Source organism: Canis aureus, chromosome 19, assembly GCF_053574225.1.
Source record: "Canis aureus isolate CA01 chromosome 19, VMU_Caureus_v.1.0, whole genome shotgun sequence".
NCBI classification, from domain to species: domain Eukaryota; kingdom Metazoa; phylum Chordata; class Mammalia; order Carnivora; family Canidae; genus Canis; species Canis aureus.
The window spans coordinates 13,150,375-13,174,076 of NC_135629.1; the positions used below are offsets into that span (position 1 = coordinate 13,150,375).

General features: G+C 34.9%; 1 long non-coding RNA gene across 21 annotated transcripts in view; it reads right to left on the bottom strand.

The window, feature by feature from the left end:
* LOC144289656 (uncharacterized) overlaps positions 1-23,702 on the bottom strand; it is a 469,344-nt gene that overhangs the window by 184,033 nt on the left and 261,609 nt on the right. Inside the window, exon 2 of one of the 21 annotated variants that reach the window (XR_013357509.1) lies at positions 3,207-3,272. The exons of the other annotated variants lie outside the window; for them this stretch is intronic. This is a non-coding gene — a long non-coding RNA (uncharacterized LOC144289656). The remainder of the gene's footprint in view (positions 1-3,206; positions 3,273-23,702) is intronic. 21 annotated transcript variants of the gene reach the window in all.

A 23,702-nucleotide genomic window follows, 5' to 3' on the forward strand; every position in this document is an offset into this window, starting at 1 on the left:
CCCAACCCCCTCCTTCAGTCTCCAGCAACCACCATCCTACTTGGTGTCTCTAGGAGTTTGACTATTCTAAATAACTAGTTATTCTATATGTTGGCAAACTGAACACCAATAAAAGATAAATTTATAAAAATAAAACAGAAATAAAAAAGAAAATTGAACTAGGAAAAAAAAATAAGAGGAATCAAACATTATGTGTCTTTTTGTGACTGGTTTATTACACTTAGCATAATATCCTCAACATTTGTGCATGTTTCTCCCCAGCTTTTTCAACCAAAACCAAAAACCTAAGTAAAATAACATCTTGGAGCTGTCCAACAGTTCACCGACCACACCCAAATTTCAGTTTAGTCTCAAGACACAGGTCCCTACAAAGCCTTTGGAATTCAAAGCCAATTTCTGTCTAAAACCTGCCCCAGTGCCACCTATATCACCCCACCACTCTGTACCTGATTCACAGTGTTATTTGGAATGTTAATGAGCATAAGCTTCTTAATTGAATCAGTAATAGGATGATATATTTTGTTTTCCTGTACTCTTCTTTAATCAAATGTAAATAGCCTGATTCACTGCTCTTCAGTATAGCTATAGCTGTGCATTGCTGAGACTCACACCCTGCTATTATTATAGCATGTTCACAGAAATCACAGAATCACCACAACCCTAAAGAAGGCAAAGTGCAATTTCAAACACACCTGAAGACACTAGGGCTTAAAGAGGTTAACTAATCTGCCAGAGGCCACAGAACAAATTGTGGTCTAAGGCTCAAGTCTTTTTTATCCATATGATCCCTTCTATCTGCTACAGTTTATAAACTCTCTTGATAGGAAGTCAGGAATTATGATCCAAAGGGCATTCAGATATCCTACAATTACTCTAACTCTCACACATGGATTTCTTTCTCTGAGCTTTTTTTAAAATGACATATTTAGATGCTCAGGCTAAGAAAAAGGGACAAGATGAGTTTCACTGAAGAAACTTAATTCTCAACATTTCCCGCTAAAGCAGCAATCTGAACACAGTCTTTTTATGCAGCTTCCTGAGCCCCAAAAGTTCAAGAAACTGCCACTATTTCTTTATAAACATAAAATGCTTATTACTGAGCACCAAGACACTTAAAAATTATTTACGGCATTCAATATTTGGTAATTGCTCAAAAGTTTTTATTATGTCCTAAGTTTTGTTGCCACATTGTTTTTTTTTTTTCTAAGTTACTTCTAAGAAATTATCTTATCTCAATCTACACCAGCCATCCTACTGTGAATCAAAAACTCTCATTACAAATAGGACAAATTGTGTACACTCTAAAATCCTCTCTGACATCTCCAGGCAATTACCCTGTGACACAGAGATATTATCATATATGAAACACTAAATGTAATTACACTAAAGAGCCTTGATTTACATATTGGTTTTTCAGTATCCTAGAACACAACTCCCCTTTTCAAGCCTCGGTTTTCTCTTCTGTTCCTCAAGGTAGTTGGACTGGGCCACCTCCATCATTCTGTAATTCCAAGCGGACTACTCAAGTCTGGAAATGTGTATATGGTAATTACTACAGTGTCCACTAGGTGGCAGAAGAGGCAACTTCGCAGTTGGGGGAAAATGGGCTAGAATTCTAGCAACACAATGCTAGAAGGGCAATTTGGAATATGGTCTCATCATTTTATAGATGAGGAAACTGAAACATAGAGGGGTTATATTCCACTTTGCCTTTTCCTCTGCAACGCCAGGCAAGATACTCTAACTTGACAACTTGCCCACTGATGTAATAGGACTAGTTTTGTCTACCTAGTTGTGAGGTAGCATATATAGCACTTAACACAATGCTTGGGACGTAGTATATGCTTAATAAAAAGAACATCGTTATTTTTACTGTAAAAGTTATTGGAAGAACTGAAAACAGAAAGTGCATTTACTTCCCAAAATGTCGAAATGCAATGATGGTTAAATTATAATAGCCTAGGAGGGATATCAGCTCGAACTTTGTCACCTTATGTAGGTAGGTGTTTCACCTGACCTGCAAGCTCTCTAACTGAAGTCATTGCCTTTCTTTCCTTCTTCATCACCCTGAGAAGCACTACTACTTCCTGAGAGGCCTATTTTTGCAATCTGTAAATTTTAATTTCTTTACCAATACCTATGGATATCCACCTTGACTTTGCTGTCATTTGTTGGAACTTGAGAGTCATTAAAGGAGGTGTGATTAAGTGGCCTTAAGATGGAAACTAACACCATTAATACCTAATATTTAATGGGAACTTACTCTGTATTAGACATTATACCAAGGGTTTTCTCTGTATGAATACATTTGATCCTTACAACAAAACTTTGAAATAGATATTTTCATTGCTCTCATTTTGCAGATGAGGAAATTGAAGCACAAAATCTATATAGAAATTTAATATATTCCATCACATAATAATACAATGTACCTAGTAACCCTGGAATTATTCTAGCCTTTAATTAAATACATGAAAATTGATGATCTTCCCAAAGATCAAACTCTCTAGAATAATTTTCCTTCCCTCAGTAAGGAAATTGGTACCATATAAAATCACTGCATAGGCCCACAAGAAGGAGAATATGAACCAACCTACCAATATCACAGTGTAGTCCCATCGAACATTCTAATAGGTTCTCTACTTCTTCTCTCAATGGGATGATATATAATGTTTATAAATTATATTATTCTATAACAATTATATATTATATATTTTTATATTTGCATATATAAGTCATAAATATTTATAATATTTAATAAAGACCATCACTCTTTGGTAGCTGATTTATTTTCTTATTGTTGCTTTACAGCAAAATAAGAAAAACAGATCACCTCATAAATCTTCTGATTTGTCTAGTGGCCCTAATCAATGCTGTGATTTCTTCCAAATCTCTCTGCAAAGATCTAAGCTGATCTTCATATAGCCCTTAGATCCAACTAACAACTTTATTTTTAGCTCCCCAGTCTGGGCTCACTATGCCTCTTTTTCTTCCCTTCCCTTTAATTTTAACAAAATTAACTCCTGGAGAAAAGTCTAACAAATTATACTACTTATAATTTCCTGGGGCCTCCTAATTCCCAAATGGTTCCTGATTCTAATGAGACAATAAAGGATCCAAGCAGAAAATATTAGGAACCCAAGTGATCTAGGATATTAGGTTTGCCCTGTGACCAAACATGTGTCAACAATCAACCCCTCTCTTACCAAGTATGTTGTCCAAGGAAACTTGGAGCAAAGGGATGTGAACGATCAGCATAGCAAGGCATTCAGCTGAAAATAAGGATAGATTTTAGTGGTGGCAGAGTAAGCCAATGAATCTTGCCATTGTGATGTATTATGGCAAATATGTATCAGTAATGCTAAAGGCAGATACAAAATACAGCAGTGATACTGAAGGAGCTGGTAATGTGATTCTAAAGATCGGATGATGGGAGTTTATCTATGGAATGAGATAGAACGAAATGCATTTTACATTAATTCATATCATCTCTAACCTTACAGCTATCACAACACTTAAAAACTTAACCAGCCCAAGAGTCACCTCAAACCTCACCACCAGTGTTATGAGCTGAACTGTGTCCCTGCAAACTTTACATTTTGAAGTCCTAATGCCCAGTACATCAGAAGGTATTCAGAAATACTATCTATAAAGAGGTAATTAAGGTTAAATGAGGTCATTGGAGTGGCCCTAATACAGGATGAATAGAATCTTTATAAGAAGAGGAGATTAGGACACACAAGCACACAGAAGGAAACCACGTGAAGATACAGGGAAAAGGGGGCCATTTACAAGCCAAGGAGAGAGACCCTCAGAAGAAACAAACTCCATTGACACCTTGATCTTGGACTTCAGCCTCAAGAATAGTAAGGGAATACATTTCTGTGGCTTAAGCCACCCAATCTGTGGTACTTTGTTATGGCAGTCCTAGCAAACTAATATAGACACTGGTGTCTATAGTTATCACCTACAGCCACATCTTCATTTCAAACACCTAAGGACAACCTTCTGTGGAGAAGTTGCCTCTCAGCTTCCATGTCCCACCAGTGGAGATAATAGACACAAGTGTGCAGAATCCCCACCCATCCCACAATTTCTCAGCTGCCTCAGAACACAAAATTTCATTTTCCTTCCTGTCACTGTCACAAAACTGCATGCATGGCTAAGCTAATTCATCTTGTGGAATGTATCTTCTCAAGCATGTCATGGGAGATCTATTGGTTTTTCTCAAAAAATAAACACTTGAGTATGTTTTTAATAAGTTTTCCTCCCAAGGTTCAAATCTACGAGATTGAACATAAAAACAGAGAAAGCATGAACAAAAATCACTTGCCATGGGTTATGGGATGTATCCAATCAACCACAATGATAAAATGTGCAACTTTTTCATTATAAAAGGAAATAATTTATTGATAAAACCAGTGTTATCTGCCCCAATACTCAGCATCACTGTTCAGCAAAGGACAGACCAAAACACCCCAAGTGGCTACATGTAGCAAGTAATTTTATAGGCAGAAGCCACTGACATATTAAATTTTTTATATCACTTTCTTTTTAGTCAGCTCCCATAGCAGAATCCACCAGTCTCTTCATAGAACTGGGCAGTATCTTATACTGTCCACTCAAATCCGTATCTTTTTTTCTTCAGTGTCTAACATAATGCCAAACCCATAAAAAAAAAAAATCCGTGAATATGGCCCAACCGCTGAGCAATATCATCTACTATGGCAGATCTTTCTAGTGGATGGGGGATTATTCGTGATAATTATAGAATTTAAGAAAGAATGCATATAGTGGAAGAGGAGATACAAAATGGTAGAAGAGAATGGGAAGGGGAGGGAAACAGTAGGGAGGGGACGATGGGCAACCAAAGAAAAGAGGGAACTACTGTCAGGGGAACCAGGAATCCAGTGCCAATGTATCTGTTTTCATCTTCATCCTCACTGTCTTTGGCTCCATTTTAGTGTCTGTCATCTTCCCTTCTATCTCTGTTCCTGGTCTGTTGGGATCCCTCCACCCATTCAACCCTAGCCCCATGCTGGTACATGTCCCTTCTCTTCCTCCTCTTAACGGGATCCTTTACTGGGAGCCAGCTTGCTCCAGGATCCCCAAGGTCATAGTTCTTTTTGGCCTCACAAAGTTTGAATTGTTTGAACAACAGAATTGTTCAGGTGAAAAGAGGCATTTTGGCAGCCAGGGGCCTAGGGAACACACACACACACACACAAAATGAATGAATGAATGTATATTTTTACTAACAGACTAGAAAATCCACACATATGCAAGTAAAATACTCCTGCCATGAAATACTCAGAACCATACATTCAAATAATCTGTATAAGACTATCCAACCTTTTCTTAGCCCATAGAGCCTTTTTTTTGTAAACACACAGATTCACACTTTATTATATATGGCCAATGGAATTATGAAACCAATAGAACAAGGAATGTCACAATGACAACTGAAAATAAAGTTTGAGGCCTTATGATCTTTCAGAGACAAATTCAACATATATGGTCATCAGCCTGGAGCTTTATTACACTGGGCTACAGGGCATCCCAAGCCATGAAATCCATGTGGAAGATTTGTGAGGAGACAGTGTGCAATTGCAGAGAGGTAATTTACCAGCTTGGCTCTCCCTCATCTTATACTGGTTATAGGGAACTAACTTCTCTGCACCACAGGTTGCATGATCAAGCCCCTCAAGACCACTAAAAAGTAAGATCTGACCTCGACAGTATGGTGTTTCATTTAAATCCCAAAAGAGAGGAAAATCAGCTAATGATAACCAAAGCAGGGAACAAAGAAAAGCTGAAGAGTCTAAGAAGGTATATAAGGTTTGTGTCTCAACATAAAGACTAATGACAAATACCATAGGATTTCTTTCATATGTGGAATTTAAGAAACAAAACATATGAACATAGGGGACAGAAAGGAAAAATAAAGTAAGATAAAAACAGAGAGGGAGCCAAAGAGATTAACTATAGGCAACAAACTGAGGGTTGCTGGGGAGTGGGTGTCAGGAAGAATGGGGTAATTGGATGATGGGTATTAAGGAGGGCATTTGATGTAATGAACCCGGTGTTATTATACAACTGATGAATCCCTAATTCTACATCTGAAACTAGTAATACACTATATGTTAACTAACTTGAATTTAAATAAATTTTTTTAAAAACACTAATGAGAGAACCATCCCAAACAACTGTGTGTGTGTGTGTTGTGTGTGTGTGTGTAAAACCTTTGCAAGACTATATATGTTATTTTGTGGTATTTGCACAGACCAAGAGAACAAGATAGCATATTGAGAAATAGGTTCAATTACATTTGGGAATTTAATATATAATAAAGGTAGTACTTCAAATCAATTTTTTAAATGTTTATTTTTGAAGGAATGAGTCTAGAAAAACTTCACAGCAATCTGAAAAAAAAAATTAGGTTGGATTGCTATTTCATGCTTTACAGCAAGATAAAAACCTAATGGATAAAATAATTTTAAGAAAAGGAATCATAAATTTCTTTGGTAATGCCAGAATGGAAAATGCATTCCTAAGTAAGATACAGAGCCCAGAGACATAGAAGAAGGGATATGAGTTCAACTACAGAAAAAATTTAAATGTCAACACAGCAAAAAAACAAACCAAACAAAAAGCTTCCGGTACATACCACAGAGGATTAAGTTATACAAAGAATTTCTATAAGTTACATGGCAAAACCAATAACAGAATAGAAACATAGGTAAACAGTATAACAGCTAGTTCAGAGAAAAATACAACTGTTACACACATGTAGCAGTTCTTAAAACTTTCTTTTAGAGATCCCTGGGTGGCTCAGAGGTTTAGCGCCTGCCTCCGCCCAGGGCGTGATCCATGGGGCCTGCTTCTCCCTCTGCCTGTGTCTCTGCCTCTCTCTCTCTGTCTCTGTGTCTCTCATGAATAAATAAAAAATCTAGAAAAAAAAAACTTTCTTTTAAAGAAACCTAACTATAATGTATAGTGTAACTGTTAGGTGGAATGCTATTTAATAGAAATATATAAATAATCTGGTAAACACCATATTGGAAAAGCTGTAGAAAAAGATATTTTTATATATGTTTCTTCAGAATGTAATATGGTTGACTCTTAATGATAAAAGTTCAATAACATCTATATCTACCAAAAATTATATTTCAAGGACTAGGGCAGACAGTGTTTATGGTACATGCAATTGTGTTTTTTTTAAGCTGCCTATTCTTGAATATATATAGAATATATTCTAATTTTAATATACCGCAAAGTATTAAAGTGGTTATTTCTAGGGAAAGAAAAATAAATTCAGAGTCAAGGTTCAGAGAATATGATCAATGAATAGATACCATACAAATGGGGTACTTTATGTGTTTACTATTTAGAAAAATAAGCAATATTTGAAGTCTCTTCATCTTCTAATTAATAGAAACTTCTTGTAGGCTATTTCTACTTATTTTGTCATTGTTGTTAGCTAGGACATCCCTAGGTACATTTGAATCTCAATATAGATTCAATTTACATGTGCTCATAGTGGGAAAAGAAGGTCACAAGAAAAACAAAAATTTTAAGCAAAATTTTAGCATTGGAGTGGGACTGTGGGTAATGTTGTCATTTTTCTGCATTTTCTAAACTTTCTATACTAAATATATATGTCATTTTTATAAATAGTAAAATATGTTATAAATAAAAGATTTTATGTGTTACACTTTAATATACTAAGATGGAGAATTACCCTACTGGTACTAATCAAAAGAAAGCTCTAGGACCAAAGGGCAAACAGATCACTAACACTATGTTAGACAAAAAAGAAGAGGTAAGCAAAATTAAAGAAGAGAATAGCTTAAAATACCAGCAGGGAATACCACCATGCTAAAAAGAAAAAATGGTAAAAAAAAAAAAAAAAAAAAAAAAAAAAGTATCTATCTATCTATCTATCTATCTAACTATTCACATACACATTTATCTCTCCATATATGAGCACAGGTTTATGTATATAAATAAAATTAATTGTCATTAATTTCAACTACTTTGTGTTTCTCCTAAGTTCTTAATCTTAAATCTTTTAAGAACAAATGAATTATCAGCTTACCAAGTGGCAAGGTCTAGCTCTAAATATAAACACAAACATGGTACAAACTGTGGATTATCTCTATCTTGTTCCACTGTTTTTCCAGTTAACTTATTTGCTTCAAAAATATGCATATGAAGTTGGATATATTTTCAAGGAATATAAACTAACATCACATAAATACAAATTTGTTTATTAGAGTTGCTTTATTATTCTAGAACTTGAAAAGAACCAGGCAATAAATATTTTAATCTTTATGGTCACAACTATTCAACTCTGCTGTTGGAATGTAAAACCAGCTCTAGACCATAAATAAATGAACAGATGTGGTAGCTGTGCTACAATTAAACATGATTTACAAAAACAGGCAGCAGATGGATAAAGAAGATGTGGTACATACATACATGCACATATACAATGAAATATCACTTAGCCATAAAAAAGAGTAAGATATTGCTGTGTGCAACAACATGGATTAGCTAGAGGGTATTATGCTAAGTGAAATAGGTCAGAGAAAGACAAATACTATATGATTTCACTTATTATATGTGGAATTTAAGGAACAAAGAGAGAAAGAAGACAAAAGACAAACTCTTAAATACAGAGAACAAACTGATTGGTTGCCAGAGGGAAGGTGACTGGGAGGAAGGGTTAAAGAGATAAAAGGAATTAAGATGCATAAACCTCCTGTTATAAAAAAAAAAAAAATAAGCCACAGAGATTAAAGTACAGCATAGGGAATATAGTCAGAAAGATTGTAATAATGTTGTTTGGTGACACAGAGTGATTATACTATCACAGTAACCAATGAGGAATGTAAGGAATTGTTGAATCATTTTGTTGTACACCTAAAACTAATATAACACTGTATGTTAATTATATTTCAATAAAAAAATAAACTGAAAGAAAAAAAGATATAGCCCATGAGCAGTAATATGTGCATCCTTGCTCCAAATCACAACTTTGTGTATATCATGCCAGATAAAAAAAAAAAAAAATTAACAAAAAATTCTCTAAAAACACTCTAAACTTCTGTCTACATTTTGTAATAAGTATTTGGTGCTAAAATATGTATACATTGTTGAAAATTGAGAAAAATTGAAATTTCAAAAGGAAAATAAAAATATTTAGTTTCACTATCTAAAAATAGAAAACATTTAATATTAACACATTTCCTTCTTTTTACATGTATTGTTTTTCACACAGTAATGTATTAAGAATATAACATCTAGATGTTTACACTTTAAATTATAATACATAATCAAAACTTATAAACAATGATTTCAAAGGTATGTATAAAATTCTATCCTACAGGTATTTTAATATTTACTTATCCATCCTATACAGGTAGGTATTTGACTATTCCACTTTATCCCTACAATGTAAAGCTTAAGTTCTCATCATTGTACTTAAATCCTTATTTTTTAGAATGAACACAAATATAAGAAATTACAAAATGTTAACATTTCTGTGGCTTGCAATATACTTTTAAAAATTCCTTTAAATTCCCATCTATAGTCTGAGAGATGCCCCTAAAAATGTATAGTTACATATGTTCAATTAAGAACCATTACCCTATTAAAAAACAGAAATTTACATTATAAACTAATTTTTAAAGTACTACATCCAGTTCAAATTGTGTATCACTTGGTTAAAAGAAAGTAAGTTTAATGGTTGCTCTATGGCAGGACATAAGACATTTATTTGCTTCAGATTTGGGGCTCCAGAGGTAAGCACCACAGCAAAATCTCAGAGCAGCGTAATTAATCATCATGGACATTTCATTGTCAGTGAACATAAATCAAAAGGCAAGCACTTTTCCTCTCTGAGTGATATGAAACCAGCATAAACATGGAGAGAAAAATCTGATGCTTGTCAGTGGCTGATATGTATTTTTCACTTCTGCAAATAAGTGGTAGAATGTTGCACATGAATACCTTCTACCCTGTGATTTATTTTCTCTACCAAGTATTACTCAGATAGAAGAAAACTGGAGCAGAAGCCTTCTCCCAGCAACCTGGTATAAAAATGCCAACAGATAAAATAATCTTAATATCAATATAAATTGCCCAGCAATACAGCCAGCTTAAAATGATCATGGCTCCTTCAACTGCTTGGAAACGTTGTTTACCTCAAACCACAGGTATAGGAGATTATATTTTTCATTCGTTAAGCAATTGGAAAGACTGCAAACAGCCCAGAAAATGGATCTGATAGACCCAGATTAGAATCCCATTTTTGCCTGCTATTGCTGTGATTTGTGGCAGTTTAACCATTCAAACCTGTCTCCTTCACTGCAAAAAAGAGAAAATATCTTTATCTCATAAATTGTAATTAACAATAAGTAAGATAATAGATACCAAAGTGGCTACCATGGAACCTAGAAAGGAAGTCTCAATCAGCATTGGTTGAATCAGTTCTTCCCACATTCGAAGGACCAAAAACTTTTATTACATCAATCTCAATAATGTAGTATCTCAGTGATAGCAAAGGTCAACTTTACCTTTGTATTTCATTGACTAAAAGAGTTTAAACTTTATTTTAAATCTTAAGAGCCTAATTATAATGTTTCTGTAACTCTCTTTAATTTCATTAAACACTGAACTGGATAAATGACTTTAAATTCAAGCAAATTCAAGCAAAATTCAAATTCAAGCAAATTCAAGCTTCAGGACAGCCCTGTTCAAAGTGAATTTTTATATTAGCTGCCAAGCCTTACATTTTTCAATCTTGTGTTTGTATAAAATCCACCCATCATTTCACTGTACATATTTTATATGCACTATTACTGTTTCTTTCACTTTTATTAAAGAAGAGAATTGATTAAAATCCCTGTAAAGTGCATATTAAGAACTCCCCAGAGTGAGTAGACATAATATTGTATGAGATACTTATTGAATTCCTCAGAGTTGGGTATGATGTACATGTATTATGGAATTCTTAAAAATGCATGTTGTTGACTTGAATTTACTGCTTTAGTGGGAAAAATTTTCCATTTCAACCTTAAAAAATAGATACTACAGTATCTTTCTGACAGATAAGCAAGATGATAGGTAATCTGTTGGAGTCTATTATGTAAATTCACTGCTGGTTTTATGAGCCAAAAATAGGGCCAGCGGCTACAGAATACTGGAGAAAAAGATAGTTCCAACCTCTTTACAAACCCTGTTGTTACTGTAAAAGAAGAATCCCTGTGTGAGTCCACCATGATTCCCATTTATAACTGTACGGGTATCTTGGGATCAAGTTCCTCCAGAAATACAATCTGAACCAATGATTTGAATGTAATAATCTGCTAAGAAAATGCTCTCAGAAGAAACCTGTCAGGAAGTGGCAAAAGGAGGACAGAAAAGAAGTAGCAGCCAACAAGGGTATGACTTTAGATGGAAGTGGAGACTGCTTGATCCTGCTGGGAATTCTGGAATATTAACATAAAACTCCAGGTCTGTCTCTCTGGAGTCAATCAAAGGAGCTTGGACTCTTCTACTGATACATCAGAAAGTTATTCTGTCATAGTTAGCCTGGGGTAGGAGGGAAGTAAATGATCAAGCATCTCTGACTTTTCCTAAGGAGTAGGGGTGCTCCAAATCCAAGAACCATCCTCTGATGATCACAAGTATTTGCTTTAAGCAGCAAAATATGCAAAGGCTGGGAGAATGAGATAAGAGGACATAAATGGACACCAATTTATCTTATTAAATATGAAAATAATTTTAGATGTGTCTTTAGATCACAAAAAACATGGCTTCCCAAATGGTAAATAAAGTTTTTCTTCCTTACATGAAGTTACTTGTCTTCATGTTCTTACTGCCACATTCACTGTGTTTATAATTACATTTTAGAATCAAAGGCCCATGTAATAATGAGTTTAGTTGATTACAGCAAAGGGATTAATTGGCTTTTCACTTATCAAACACTGTCCCATGGTCCCAAAATTTGCATCTATGGTGATGCAAATCACAAATGGAAGAGAAGATCTCTAAAGAGAATAGGCCAACCTATCCTCTCCTTACTACACATTTCAAAATGCACTTCCCAGGGATAGTGAATCAATGGCCTTAGGTGGCATCTTAATCTACAGACAAGTAGTATCATTCATGAGAGAATAACTCATCAGCAGGAATTTAAAAGTGGAAGGGAAGGAGGGACCATCCTGAAAACTCCCATAAATATTTATATCAAGAATCTTTCTCAGCCCTCACCAAAGCCTTTCAAATTTCAAATATTTAGATGCCTCCTCAATGCCAGCTGGAAAATTCCTCCACTAATGATCAGTTGGAGCTCAACTTAATTATTTAGTAGTCCTCAGTTGAATTGGGGAAGCACCTCACTTAGCAAGTGTTTTCACTCAGCAAGTAAAATAGTGCCCCCCATCTTTTAACATCCATACTTGGCAACTGAACACTAGCATATAGTATTTTCATACATAATTTCTGCCATTTCGCTGAAGAGCACAGAACACTTTTGGTGAGTGGAAAGTGTTACATCTTTTAAACATCAAAAATATGGACCAAAACTGATTGAGTACACCATTCATTCAACCAAAATTCTGGGGATCTTCTTGAGTTCCTACTTTAAAGAATGCTTTTATAATTTTCCTTATTATAATCCCTACTTTTATACATGTTCATTAACATCCTTTTGTCTGTCTTACCTTCTTCTATCTGATTTTGTGTAGTATTTCTAATATTTGACCAACCCCAAATAAGCTTCTATTTTCTTTAGGGTTGGGGGAGAGGGGAAGTGCTGCTTGGGATGGTTTGCAAAAATGCTCATCCCTTTAACATAAAATCAACTTGTCAAGGTCTATAGCTAAAGAACATGGAATGAGTTGTGGTGGACCTAAACTACTTCCTTGAGACATTTAAAACAACTTTAGCAAAGTTATCATGAGAGAAACAGAAAACCATAGGGATCAGGCTAAATCATGACATTGAGCCACACTATGAGAATGTGTTTACAACACATTCCTATAATATGTATGTTTCAGTAAAAGGCAGACTTTTAATGAAACGGAGCAAAACATTTCATAAAAAGTTAGGGAGCTGGTATCTAAAGTATGCCACTCTCTAAATTACTGTAATTGAACTTATTGTTAGGTTGTGAGAAGTATGACTTCAAGAGCTCCCTAATTGGTCCCCAGGCACACCAAGATTTCACCAGATAATGAAATGCTCCCATTAACCCATGCTCCTGTAACTTCCCCCGAGAAAACTGCTAGTTTCCAGGTTAGTGAAGATGTTAAACCTCCCACCGCTCTGTGTTTCTAATGGGTGAGCTGATGGAGGGAAGAGAAAGGTTTACATTACATGCAGTTGCTCTTTCTACACCACAGGCTCTTCTGGAAGGCAGGTGGGTGAGAGGGTGGAGGAGTTACCAGCAAGTTAGGACTCTCAGAGACATTTAGGAAATTTCCAAGGACAAAGAGAGGCATGGACTCCTATATAATTATGGAGTTTACAAAGATGTACACCAGGCAATTTTATTGTCCTACTAATTTAAGTTCTATATATCTGGTTGCTGAAAAAGCAAAGCACAGAAGAGAGAGGCCCAGTTGCACGTGATAGCTTGCTCGGGGTTAATTACTTTATTCAATAGTGACAGGGCTTATCTTTGGGAACTTGCCTAGACACACAAGACCAGAAGTTTCTACATGGAAAGCCACCATACCACTAGCAACCCATGTTTCACATGCCAGGTCCAAGATCCCATTTCTGAGGCAGAGAAATCTAGGTAAACTCAGAGAAATGAAATGAGCAGCAAAGAGGTGATTGAGAGGAAGCCCACTGATTGTCTTTACTTTTCCATAATTATATTACCATCTTCCTTATCATGAAACAAAATGGCCACATATTTAAAAGCAGACCAAAAGAGAGAATAGGGAATATGAGAGAGTGGGAAATAGGGATAAAGGAACAAAGAATTGTGCTGGCCTCTTAAAATTAGTATTCCATCTATCTATATATTTTGAAAAAAATTTGTATAAAATTGATATTATTTATCCTTAAATGTTTGATAGAAAGAATATAACCAGTAAAGCAAGTTGAACCTGGAATTTTCCTTATGGGAAGAATTGTTTCACATCAACTTTTTATTTTAGACTAATTTTAGATTTACAGAAAAGTTACCAAGATAGTACAGAGTTCCCATTTATCCTTCACTTAGTTTTCCCAAATGTGGGGCCTTTCCACCTTGACACAATTGATATTTAAGACTGGCTAATACTTGGCTATGGAGGATGTCTTACATACATTATGGGACATTTACTCATATGGTTAGCCTCTACCCACTAGATGCTGGCAGCACTGTCCCCCCAGTTGTGACAGCCAAAAATATTTCCAAAGGGGGACAAATTATTCCTGGTTGAGAACCACTACCCTAATGCTAGCATCTTACACAATCATGGTATATTTATAAAATCTAAGAAATTAATCCTGGTGCATTACTATTAACTACAGACTATTCAGATTTCAATAATTTTTCTACTAGATATCCAATCTAGGATATCATACTGCATTTAATAAGGAAAGCATTTGAATTACAAATCAAACTTCTTTAATTGATATAAGATTCTTCAGCCTATTTCTTCTGGCATCACATATGATTAAAAAAATATTTCTCAAAGACTTTGCCCATTTCATCCAAGTTGTTAAATGTATTTACCTATATTTGGTGTCATGACATTTATCATCCTTTTGTTGGATATCTCACAATCATTCATGATACTGCTAATTTATATTTTCTCTCTTGTATCTTTATTATTATGGCCAGAAGTTTGCTTGGTGTCTATTTTATTGATGCTTTCAAAAAGTAAGCTTTCAGTTTTACTTATTTTCTCTACTGGTCTATTTTCTTTTTTGTGATTTCTTTCCTCTTATCTTTACTATTCCTTCTACTCTTGGTTTAACTTGTCCTCTTTTTCTAGCTTCTTTTTTGTTTTTGTTTTGTTTTGTTTTGTTTTGTTTTTAGAGAAATACTGATTTTAATTCAACATAAGGTAAATTCTTAGCATCTGTCATCTTTCAGCCTAAAAATTAGCAAAACTGTTGAAACAAGGCACAATTTTCCCCATACTGTTACATGGCTTTTTCTAGCTTCTTAAGATGGAAATTTTAATTTTTATTAGAGACGTTTCTTCTTTTCCAATATAATTTGAAGCTATAAATATATCTCTAAGCACTATTTTGGATATACCCCACCCACTTTTTTTGTGTGTGTGTGTTTTCATCTTCATTTAGTTCAAAATAACTGAGTGCACGTGTGTGTGTGTGTGTGTGTGTGTGTGTAATTCTTCTTTGCTCCTAAGTCATTTAGAAGTGTATGTTTAATTTCCAAATGTCTGGGGACACTCTGGTCATTTTTCTGTTAGTAACTTACTGTTTGGTAGTAATAAATTCTCTATATGATTTCAATTCTTAAACATATCTAGTTGTTCTATGACCTAAGACATGATTACCTGGGTAGATATTACACATGCATTTTAAAAGAATGTGTTGCTGTTGCTGGACAGAATGTTCCATAAATGTGAAGTTAGGCAAGGTAATTTGTAATATTTAGCAAATCTTCAATATCCTTATTGATTTTTGCTCTATGTGTTTTATTAGTCACAGGGAAAAGAAGGTTGCAATTTTCATCTATAATCATAGATTTGCCTACTTCTTTCATTTCTGTTTTACTTCAGGTATTCTGAAGTTGTTAGGTGCAAACATAGTTCAGATTCTGGGTCTTTCTAAAACATTAAGCTTTTGTCTTTATGAAATGTCCTCTTTATCCCTCCCAGGGATATTCCTGGATCTTAAGTCTACTAGCATAATATTTATATTGCCACTCCAAATTTTTAATATTTAGTTTTTCCAAGATATATAATTTTTAGTTTTTACTTTTTATATATTTGTGTATTTATTTTTAAAGGAGACTTCCTATATACAGAATAGAGTTAAATCTGTTGTGGTGGTTGTTGTTTTTATCTACTGAGATAACTTCATTTGCCTTCATTATTCTAATTTTTTTTCTGGTTATAGAATTCTATGTTTACACTTTGGTTTTGGTTTCATTTCAATATGTCAAAATTATGGTTCCCCAGATCAATGGAGCAGGACAAATTGCAGAAATAGACTCACACTCATATAATTGATTAATTTCTGACAAAGGCGCCAATGCAAGTCAGGGAGAAAATCTTTTAAACAAATTATTCTGGAACAATTGGATAAAACTATGTACCTTCTCTCAATCTCTTTTGTAAATTTATTTTCAATTTGATATTTGAGTGGGCCTGAGTTTTATTCTACACTACTTTTTTTTTCTCTAGCATTCTTACATCTTCTCAGAGATTGGGGGAAAAAATTAACCTCACATCCATCTCCACCATACTCAGAAGTTAATACCAGATGGATCACAGATCTAAATGTAAAGCTAAAACTATAATATATCTAGAAAAAATAGAGAAATTCTTTATGTCCTTGAAGTAGACAATAAGTTACTAGGAAAAAATAACATAAAATACATTTAAAAAGGAGAAATTGGACACTATCAAAATGAAAAACTTCCAATTAAAAGACATGATTAAGAAATGGTAAGACTAGCAAAGAGAGGGAAAACATGCACAATACATATATTTGACTAAATATTTGTTTCCAGATTATTTATGAACTCCTAGGAATCAATAATAAAAAGGCAAGCCAGTAACATAGACAAAACACTTGAATAAAAACTTCAAAAAAAAAAGTTCCCTTGTCTTCTGATTTATAAATTTGTGATGAGAAGTCTGCAGTCATTCTTAATTCGTTACTTCATACATGTCCTTTTTTCTGGCTTCTTTGAGGTTTTCTCTTCAATCACTGGTTTTTGGAAGTATGATCATGACAAATGCCAGTGTGAATTGTGTGTGTTAACTTTTTTTTTAGTTTCTTCAATCTGTGGCTTCAGTGTTTAGCACTGTATTGTTGAAGCAAATGAAAACTTTTTGTTCAAAATTGCTAAAAAGACCCGCCTAGGTGGCTGAGTGTTCAGTGTCTGCCTTTGGCTCAGTACATGATCCCAAGTCCTGGGATCAAGTCCCACATCAGGCTCCCTGCAGGGAGCCTGCTTCGCCCTCTGCCTATGTCTCTGCCTCTCTCTCTGTCTCTCATGAATAAATAAAATCTTTTAAAAAAGAAATAGAAAATTGCTAAAAAATCTGAAAATCTGCTCTCATTTCTTCAACTATAGTTTCTGTCTTCCCCTTTTGTGACTTCTAGTACATGTTCCATTGTTAGATTGCTTGATATTGTTCCACAGGTCACTGAGGTGTATGCTTTCTGAAGTTTCTTTTGCTTTGGACTTGATAGTTTCTATTTCTATGTCTTCATTTTCACTAATCTTTTCTTCTGCTGTGCCCAATCTGTTCATTAACAAAAGTTTTCTTTTAGATATTTTTTAAATTATGAAATTGCATTTGGTTTTTATATTTTCTTTTTTTCTCCTTATGTGTCATATTTTCCTTTAAATCTTTTCCTTAGTCCTATATACTATATGTACAATAGCTGTTTAATAGTTGTTTACTATATGTACTATACGTTAATAGTTGTTTAGTCTTTACCCACTGTTTTTATCAACTCTCCCTCATCCCTCAAGCTCTTTGATTTTTTTCTCCTATATACTGTTTATATTTTCCTTCTTCTCTGCATATTTCCAGTTTTGATGGAAGCCAGATATTATAGATTTTATGCTGTTGAGTGTTAAGTACTGGATTTTACTGAGTTCCTGAAAGGGAGCTAGACTTTATTCTGTCAAGCCCTTCAAATGTTACTGTAAATCTGGTTGATCCTTGCAGGGATATAGAAGCTTATAAGCTTTTAATGGTCTATTGTAGCCTTTACTCTAGGGCTACTGTTAAAGTGTCACTACCCTGGAGTTTTGAGTATATTCTATGCTTATTCAGTGATGACTCTCCACTCTGGCTTATGGGAATTTAAAAGGCTCCTGCTTTCTATGAACTTTGGCTTACAGCTCCCTAGTAACTATTACTTCCCGGCCAGTTGTTCTTTGCTCAGTCTCATGGAGTATTACCCTATAGGTACACATATTGGTATATGCTAAAAAATTTGAGAGGACTTCTCTGCAGGTCTCCAGTGTTTCCCTTCCTTTTCTTCTCTCTCCCAATCACTGCCCCCTTTCTCTCTCTCTCTCTCTCTCTCTTGCTGTGCAACTTCTATCCCACGCTCTACAGTCAAATTTTAGCTGTCTCACCATTCCTGAATTCTAATTTCTATCTCTTCAACTCAGCAAGATCACTAGGCTTTGTTTGTGTTCTTCCTTCCTATACCACAATGGAGACCATGCATCTAGGAAAACAGTTGGGTATACCCTAGGTTTCACCTGTTTGCCTTTTCTCATGAATCATAGTCCTATATTTCCTGCCATCCAATATTCAAAAATCACTAGTGTGATTTTATCCAGTTTTATACATGTTTACAGGAAAAGGTCAAGTCTACAACAGATACTCTTTTATGGACATAATTGGAAGTCTCCATGCAGCCTTCTGATGGAATTATCTACCTCCACTGATTTACTGATAACATAGCAAGTGTACCAAATGCTATACTGGGTAATGTCTTAAAATAAATAAGTTAACTTTAACTGATGTGGGAGGCTGTGATTCTTCACAAACATTCAGGGTCCCAAGGCCATAGCAGTAGTAACTAACTGATTTGGACCCAGTTCTTCTTGTCTCTTAGTTCACTACTCTTTGTATTTTAAGTAGTATCTTGTTTACAGAGAAACCTGGATGAATCCTCTGGAACTCAATTTCTCCCTTTAAATTTTCCATTTCTGTGCGTTTTTTCAAGGTATCATTTAGTCTGACTCTCTGCTTTGAGAAACTCTAGATGTTACCATGCCCACTTAACAGATAAAGCCCTATGGATCTCAGATGACCTGATTATCTCAAGATTGTATGGGTAGTAAACAACGAGGGGAAATAGGGAAATAAGATTAACAATTACATCTCTGAAAATCAAGAATAACATTAACTAATAACCTAGTGGAGAGCACTGATTATTTGTGATTTTTTTTCAAGAAAGCAAAGCTTTCAAATAGTAAATTCTTAACTTGTTGTTTTATCTTTTTCTAAGATTTATTTATTTGAGAGTGTGTATGAGAGAAAGAAGAGGGAGCATGCAGGAAGCCCAACACAGGGCTCCATCACAGGATCCAGAGATCATGATCTCAGTCAAAGACAGACACTTAACTGAGCCATCCAGGCATCCCTGTAAATTCTTAATTTAAATCAACATCTTCAGTCTACTCTTCTAGCTCACCCTCCCAAATCTGATCTCTAGAAAATAGAATGCGGTTTTCATGCACTGACATTCTGTCAACCATGTCCTTAAGGAACAGATTCCAGGGTCTGCCTTATTTGAAATGACTGTCATGAGTTGACTTGTAAAAAGTAATTGGTTCTATAATTTCATACATGTCAAAATCTGCAACACACTGTTTCCTAATTGCTAATTGTTTTGTGTGTGCACACAGGTATAAAATCAATTTAGTTGCTCGGGTAGTTCTCTGGCATTGTCTATATGACACAAAATAGTAAAATGTGAGGATTATTTCTATCCTATAACTCAAGCTTTTCAAAGCCTTTTTGTCTCATCTAAAAGATTATGTCAAGGCCATAGCCTTCTGGGCCTCGGTTTCCTCTATTATAAAATGGCAGCTAGAAATAATTGACCTAAGTAGCTTTAAGGTTCCTTCCATTCCTAATATTTTAGAATTCTACTTTTAAGTATGTTTAGATGGCAATGTATAAATTAGGAACATTTATTAATTGGCATGTTCATGCTTATCCAGTACAATAATAATCCAGGTTTAAAATGGTGCCGAGCCAACTTGGCAGTATTTTCTGCATGAATGCAGTATTTAGTACCTTCTAATTATATGAAAATCAGTGAAAGCCTTCTAGAGTGTTAGCTATGGATAGGATACAAACATAATTGTTCCTAATGGTTCTGAAAATACAGCATGCATCAGAATCCCCTGGAGAGCTTGTTAAAACACAGATTGCTAGGCCCCACCCCAGAGTGTTCCACTTCACTAGATCTGGGGTGAGTCCAGAGAATCTAACTTCCTAAGATTCCCAGGTGATGCTGATGTTGCTGGTTCTAAGATCATACTTAAACCACTGATTTAGCCAAACTCATTGCCCCCCTGTACTCCAGTATTCCATAAATTAGTGAAAAGAGGTGTAGAGAAGACTATCTTCAACATTACACAATAAGCCTGTTCCAGAACCAGTTCTCCTGGTCATTGGCCCTTTGTATTATTTCTGCATGATCTTCCATGCTTAGTTTTTGTAACATTTAGAGACATATCCTAAAGGATGTTATTAATGTCTTTCTCTAGATCACAATGCTATACAGTTTCTTTTATAGACATGGTATAGTGCACAAGCCCAGACAGAAGGCTTATAACTTAATAAACGAAAAACAAGGAATTACATGTTTTTCTGCCCTTTACTCTTACCGATATAGTTTGGTATAAGCCCTTTTAACTGCAACTTATTATTTTTTATTTTTTGTAGCTTCCTTGACTTCGCAAAAGTGCTAATATTCATTCAATTGTCATAAATATAAAATAAAACCACTTCACATAATAATGTAACATTTAAAAATTAAATAATGGGAATTTTTCATATATCACAAAATTATTGAGAACACTATTTATCCTATACGCAAAGCAGCTAAGAAACTTTAGTGATACATAATATGGATGTGTTTTAAGATGGAAATCCCAAGAATTCCAATTATAAAACTCTTAACTATTGTATGAATTTAAAGACAAAAGATCTTTATTTTTTTAACTACTTGGCATTTTTAGTGCATAATGCAAAACAAAAAAGTTCAATGGAGCTTTTTAATTCTGTTCTGTTTTATAGTCCCATCCCTTCCAGTTGAACCTCTTAGATGAAACAATCCTTTGAGAAAGGAGAAGAAGAGGCAGAGGGAGAGAAAGGGGAAGAAATGTAGAGAGTAAAACAAAGTTGCTTCTCAGAGCTCAAACTCTGATAAAAGTGATAGAACTCAATGAGGTTGGCACATCTCAAAAACTGGAAAGATTGAGGCCAGTCCAATTGACAGGCTATTAATTGGGGCTTCTTGTTCTTGTTGTCACTTGTGGTCTAGCTAAGGCAATAAATCACAAATTGTAGGAATGATAGAACTTTGTAAACTACATGTCAGAGGCACTAGATCAGATTAATAGGATCCAAGGAAGTGGACTAGTTAAGTCAACATCATACCTTTTCCCCAATTTTTAGTTTAAAATTTTTTTTTTTTTTTTTTTTTTTTTTTTTTTTTTTTTTTTTTGAGAAGGCAATGGCACTGAGTGTTATAAGACCTGGATCACCATTGCTTAGAAGAACAGCAACCATTAGCCAAAAGTATATCACTTTTTATCTTTCTTCTCCTATATGATCATTTCTTTTTTATGGCTCAATTGCTTATCTAGAAAGGTTAATCTCAATTCCAGTTTCCCATTATGATGCCTGGGGAGTTTTAGAAAATAATAAGTGCCCAAGTCCCAACCCAAACCAATTAAATAAAAACCTCTAACTGGGGCCACCGCCGTTGTTTCTGACATACAGCTTGGTGCAAGAAAGTCTTTACTAAGATCTTCTTCATAAGAGTTAACAATGTCCAGTTATATTTCTCCCCACTATGCAACATCAATTTATATTGTCTAGTAATAATTTCCACTCAGAAAGGAAGAAGTGAAGATGGGTCAAGAACATACACTCTGGTTCCAGACTGCCTGGGTTCAAGTCCCTTGGCATACCATTTATTTATTAACTAAGCAATAATTACCATTTATTAATCAGCTGACCATGTGCTTCACTTTATTATTAATAAATGTGCTTCACTATAAGGAAGGAAAGGAAGATAATACTCTGTAGAAGGGGAATAATGCTTTTTCTTATGACATAGGGTGGTTGAGATTAAATCCCTTATAACCCCTTTCACGAAGATGGCGCCGGCCCCTGTCCCACCCAAAGCCAGAGCAAAGGCTTTTGAAAGCTAAGAAAGCAGTGCTGGAAGGCATGCACAGCCACAAAAAAAAAAAAAAAAAAAAAAAAAAAGATCCGTATGTTACCTACATTCCAATGAATGACCCAAGACCCTGCGTCTCTGAAGGCAGCCCAAATATCCTCAAAGAGCGCTCCCAGGAGAAACAAGCTTGATCACTATGTCATCATCAAGTTCCCCCAACTACTAAGTCAGCTATGAAGAAAATAGAAGACAACAACACACTTGTGTTCATTGTGGATGTCAAGGCCAATAAGCACCAGATCAAACAGGCTGTGAAGAAGCTCTATGACATTGATGTGGCCAAGGTCAACACCTTGATCAGGCCTGATGGAGAGAAGAAAGCATATGTTCGACCAGCTCCTGACTATGATGCTTTGGATGTTGCCAACAAAACTGGGATCATCTAAACTGAGTCCAGCCGGCTATAAATCTAAATATAAATTTCTTCACCATTAAAAAAAATAATAAATCCCTTATAACTATGCCTGTTACACAGTCAGAACTATCATTATTTCCAAACCTCTCCAGGAAACAAGATAGCCAAAGTGCTGAAAACACAGGCTTTAGGGTTAAGATGGATTCATTTCCAGGTCCTGGTTCTACCAACATACCAACCGTGGGATCCTGCAAAAGTTATTTAATCTCTCTGGTAATTCACAAAATAAAGATAACAGTTTCTGTCTTATATGCATGTTGGGAAGATTAAAGGAAACCATATATGTAATGGGTTTAGCATAGAGCCTGGCTCAATAGTAAGTTCTTGTTATAATTATCATAGCTAACCTAAGAAGAAGAAATGGATTTATTATATACTCTGCTAAGATCTTCTGTTGATTTTTCCATCTCAGGTGAGATAGAGCATTATGTTTGTAGAGGTCCCCAGTCTTTTCTCTAGGAAAGTAAAACAAAACAAAACAAAAAATCCAGAAAAAAACAAAAACAAAAACAAAAAACAATTCATGAAGGAATTGGTCAAGCTTGAAACTGCAGACCCTGATTACCCCTGGGAAAAAATGGATTATCATCATTAATGTCTGCTGTCTCTAGCCCAGATGCAAGAGCCAAAGGCATCTTAATTATACACAGCCTCACAAATTCATCTCCATAATTCTAATACTTCAAAAATTAACCTCTTGTCCTGAGAAGGTGAAGTTAAATGTCAGTCCCAGATGGAACCTGAAGGGGTATTCAGATTCAACATCAGCACCACAGTTGGCCACACAGCTGTGCATTCTTTCTCCAAATTGCCATCGATTTTTCCAGAAGCATAGCTCTAAAGACATTTTTAAAATAAAGATTTGAGGTAGAATTATGTTTTTCTCAATTTTAGTCAAAGTACACCTGAAGATTTGCTAAGACTTGAATTTGTATTTGGCCAAAAGTCTCATTTTGGGTAGGGAGATGACAAGAGGCAAAAATTTATGTACTGGCTTTTGCAGGTCAGTGTAGTAAAGGAAGATATCTCTGATCCTTGCTATTACATGGTACAGCTTTCTACTGGCTTAAGAGTTTAAAGATAAACATCACTTTTCTAATTTTGTCATTAAAAATACAAATTTATC